Raw genomic sequence first — 5,322 nt, 5'->3', positions numbered from 1 at the left:
ACATCTGCTAAAAAAAAAAAAACCCCAACAGGAAATAAAACTGTCCAGCGCCGGATGCGATGACCCGCCGCGGCGTTCCAGGTTCGTGGGAGAGCTGTTTGCGCAATCATTCGTCATACAAACTCTGATTTCCACCAATGGCCGTAGAGATACACAGCTAGGAAAAGTCTTTCATCTGCTCCTTTAGATCCAGCTATCCGTGGGCCCCGTGACACAGGTGCGGTCTCTTATATCGCAGCGGCCCTTTCATTTTGGACAGGCCGCCAATGCACCTAAAACCCGATGAGCATCATTTATAGAGAAACTGCATCCCGATGCTCAGATATGGAACCCAGACTGGGAGGGGGCGGTACAGGACTGTGAACCAATCATAGCTCTGTTATACAGTGCTGGAAGCCTAACACAGTGAACATGCTTACGGGAGGGAGGAGCCCAGACGTGACCTCTTCAATGTGCTTCTACTCTTCAACTGTCCAGTTAACAAGATGGGGGCATGGAGGTGACACCATAATGTCCTTACTGGTGACAGAACAAGTGGTGTCACCCACCTGTCTGTACTGTCTGGCAGTGATTCAAAAAACTGGCTTAACACATTCACAAAAATGTTGGCAAGTAAGCAGGTTCGCTTACACATCAAGGGCCGAAAGTATACAGACCCGCCTCCAAATTATGGATTTTAAATGTCTCCAGTGAAGGTTCTTTTAGTACTTCACCATACAGAGACATTGTAGATAATTGTGCTCTTCCAGCCTTGTGGTCACAGTTTGGTGAAGACCCTTTTCTGTCCCCCCCATGACTGTCCCCAGTGTACAAAGCCAGCTCCATACAGACAGGGGGTGACCAGTGTGGTGCACAGAGCCCTGACCTCATCCCTACCGGACACCTTTGGGATGATTGGAATGTGAGCCGGGTCTTCTCATCCAACATCAGTACCTGACCTCACACATGGGACAAATTCCCACAGACACCCCCCTAAATCTTGTGAAAGAGTAGAGGGTGTTACAGCCGCAAAGGGGGCAACTCCATATTAATGGCCATAGGATGTGTGTGTGGGGAGGGAGGGGGGGGGAGTGCTAGGCCAACTCTATATCAACAGCCATGGTTTTGGATTGGGATGTCCAACAAGTTTGCATGGGTTTGATGGTCAGGTGACCAAGAACCTTTGGCTATGTTGTATGTATTTTTATCATTAACAAAAATGAATATCTGATGCTGGTTGGAAGGTCATTGAACAGAATTATAATTTTTTTTTCCAGTCTTATCAAAATGACAATGAAATGCTCTTGTGGTGGTTTTTCGAAACCGGGATGGACTACAATCTCAAGTTTAGTTAACTAATTTGTATGGAGATTGTAGTCCGTTCCGGGGGCGGAGCTTGGAGCGGTGACTACTTTACAACACACACAGGGACCATGGGGAACAGACGTAGCCCCCCCTCCAGAAGGAAGGACAGCATCAGAGGTGATTGGAGGATCTACAGCCGAGAGATACACAAATAAGATACATTGTTGTTCAGAGTTCAGGGACACGGAGGGATTTGTAAGATTGAACTGCTGAGCTTACAGTCACTTTAATTGTTGTTGATTATCAAATGGCTTAAAAACTTTTCATTAAGATACACAGTATACGCAGAGCCCCGGGTGAGCCAAGTCTCTGAAAATATTGTCTTAAGAATGGGCAGAACGAGGTCTGGAGGTCAAATGTAAAAGTGGAAATTAAAATATATTTTAAGGTTTTAAATATTTTGAGACATCGTTGCAATAAAATGACAGTAAACTCACTTTTCATCTAACGTTCTCCTTCTGTAAATGTTTAATGTTTCTATTATATTTACATAACATTGTAGTGTTACATCTGCGGACTGTCCGTATGTAACTGCAGCCACTCCATGAGCAACAACTGCCGAGATAGAATCCCAGAAACCCGGAGAGTGCAAAATATGAGGATCCCCCCTTCAGAGATATCCCAGAAGACAAGCTCAACAATCCTGGGAGCAAGCTCAACAATCAGGGAGCGAGCTCAACACTCAGGGAGCGAGCTCAACAATCAGGGTGCGAGCTCAACAATCAGGGAGCGAGCTCAACAATGAGGGAGCGAGCTCAACTATCAGGTGAGCGAGCTCAACAATCAAGGAGCTAGCTCAACAATCAGGGAGCGAGCTCAACTATCAGGGAGCGAGCTCAACAATCAGGGTGCGAGCTCAACAATCAGGGAGCGAGCTCAACAATGAGGGAGCGAGCTCAACTATCAGGTGAGCGAGCTCAACAATCAAGGAGCTAGCTCAACAATCAGGGAGCGAGCTCAACTATCAGGGAGCGAGCTCAACAATCAGGGAGCGAGCTCAACAATCAGGGAGCGAGCTCAACAATCAGGGAGCGAGCTCAACAATCAGGGAGCGAGCTCAACAATCAGGGAGCGAGCTCAACAATCAGGGAGCGAGCTCAACAATCAGGGAGCGAGCTCAACAATCAGGGAGCGAGCTCAACAATCAGGGAGCGAGCTCAACAATCAGGGAGCGAGCTCAACAATCAGGGAGCGAGCTCAACAATCAGGGAGCGAGCTCAACAATCAGGGAGCGAGCTCAACAATCAGGGAGCGAGCTCAACAATCAGGGAGCGAGCTCAACAATCAGGGAGCGAGCTCAACAATCAGGGAGCGAGCTCAACAATCAGGGAGCGAGCTCAACAATCAGGGAGCGAGCTCAACAATCAGGGAGCGAGCTCAACAATCAGGGAGCGAGCTCAACAATCAGGGAGCGAGCTCAACAATCAGGGAGCGAGCTCAACAATCAGGGAGCGAGCTCAACAATCAGGGAGCGAGCTCAACAATCAGGGAGCGAGCTCAACAATCAGGGAGCGAGCTCAACAATCAGGGAGCGAGCTCAACAATCAGGGAGCGAGCTCAACAATCAGGGAGCGAGCTCAACAATCAGGGAGCGAGCTCAACAATCAGGGAGCGAGCTCAACAATCAGGGAGCGAGCTCAACAATCAGGGAGCGAGCTCAACAATCAGGGAGCGAGCTCAACAATCAGGGAGCGAGCTCAACAATCAGGGAGCGAGCTCAACTATCAGGGAGCGAGCTCAACAATCAGGGAGCGAGCTCAACAATCAGGGAGCGAGCTCAACAGAATGTATTCAAAGAGTATTTCGATGTATTCAGGACTCCACTGATATAAGTTCTAGAAGAATCGGAATACTTTGTGTAGACATCATTCTTTTTTCATGACTTACTTTATTATAAGTGTTGATGTCGTCTTTGCCTAGGATAGCTCTAGGGGGGTAAATCACGTTTTTTGTGTTTATTTTGGAGACTTTTCTGTCCCACAGATGATAATATTATTTCTGATACATTTGCTAATATTTAGTATTACAATCCCAAGCCTCACCGTGGAAGTCTTTACACCTAAAAATGTCCAGATTTCCAAATATTGATTGGTTAGAATCACTCAGTGCCACTCCCCAGGGGCAGCCCAATGTGGCCCATTCCTCCCCAGAACATTTTATTGGAGTGGTATTCTATCTGTCTGTCTGTCTGTCTGTCTATTTATCTATATATCTATCTATCTATCTATCTATACGTCTGCTCTTTTCAATCAAGTTGGATCTAAACCAGAGGAATTCATTTATTGGAATTATTATAATACAGGATTTATATAGCGCCAACAATTTGCTCAGCGCTGTACAGAATAGTGGAGACATTACAGTTACAATACAATTTACAAATACAATACGGTTTCAGTACAATAGAGTTGGGAGGAGCTTACTATCTAGTAGGAGGGGCAAGTGATACAAAAGGTAATAATTGTTTAAATTGAGTTATTGGAAGAAGTAAAAGGACAGTTATGTGTAGGCGGGATCGGCTTCCCTGAAGAGATGGGTTTTTAAGGATCGCCTGAAGGTGGGCAGCATAGGAGATAGGCGGACAGATTGGGGTAAGGAGTTCCAGAGGATGGGGGACACTCTGGAAAAGTCCTGGAGGCGAGCATGGGAGGAGGTAATTAGAGAGCAGGTGGCCTTGAGAGGAACTGAGAGGACGGTTTGGGTGATATTTTGAGATGAGGTCGGTGATGTAGTCAGGGGGCGGAGTTGTAGATGGCTTTGTATGTTGTTGTTAGTATTTTGAATTTCATTTGTTGGGCGATTGGGAGCCAGCGGAGGGATTGGCAGAGGGGGGTGGGGGATGGAGGCTTTACGCCACTGTCTTTTATATTGTAGATAGAGTGGGGAAAGAATATGCCCCCCTGACACATTTCATTGCTGTCTGTGCCGCCGGCTGGGGAGATCCACCCCCTCTACTTGTACTGGTGACCATTACCCCCAAAGCAGACGGTGATGGGAAATCCAAAATATTTAACTGTTGTCACCACAACAGGAACAGAGAGGAAATCTTCCAACGGAGACATCTATTCAGCAGCCTAATGGGGGAATTTCTCTAAATTTGTGGAGATTTTCCCTCACTTCCTGTTCCATCTCAAGTACAAGAAGTGAATAGAAATGTTCCCCAATGGGACATCAACAGCAAAAAATATACTGACCGGGGGTTCAACCCCTCCCTACTGTATTCAAACTAAAAAGAAACATTTTGGCTATGAATAGGCTTTTATTATTCGGGTGAAGCTGCGCTCACTTCAATCATCCAATCACATGCTGGGGAAAAAAAGTCCTCATCGATCCCTTTCACATGAACATCTAAAATAAGGCCTACGTGTTACTAATCATTGAGGGTGACAAGGAAGAGGCGCAGCGCGGTGAATCGGAGATGTTTCTCAGTACTGGGAGCGGGAAAATCATCAGCGCTGGGCTCCGGTTTGCTCCTTTCCCAGCACAGAATTCAGCCGGAGGCGGCACATGAGTGAGAAGATTGCGCCGAGTCCTCCACAACGTGCGGTCACCTCAATCACTTTGTGAACGCGCTTTAATTGCAGCTCTCCGATGCATTCATTTCAATGTGGGAGCTGCAGACGGATCATTTCTAGCTAAATATAGACCGAGATAATCCCAGAGTATCTGGAGAAAGTTCAATGAAATCAAACCGAATTACAGAGTCACCTCAAATCACCTCAAATCACCTCAAATCACCTCAAATCACCTCTGAGATCTGAAGACAATCTGACCGAAACTCCCAACTAAAAAGTCCAAAATGAACCTCCAATACAGCAACAGAAATAATCATCCGAATTTAATACATGGCATGCTTCACCGCAGGTTCAGTGGTGTCACTCACCTATAATATATCCTACTATATATTAGAGTGTAAGCTCCTCTGTACAGAGACTGATGTGACTGTGGGGGGGAGGGGACATTAGAGTGTAAGCTCCTCTG

This window comes from Nanorana parkeri, unplaced genomic scaffold, assembly GCF_000935625.1.
Source record: "Nanorana parkeri isolate BGI_ZX_2015 unplaced genomic scaffold, ASM93562v1 scaffold2525, whole genome shotgun sequence".
NCBI classification, from domain to species: domain Eukaryota; kingdom Metazoa; phylum Chordata; class Amphibia; order Anura; family Dicroglossidae; genus Nanorana; species Nanorana parkeri.
This window is presented reverse-complemented; position numbering follows the sequence as displayed.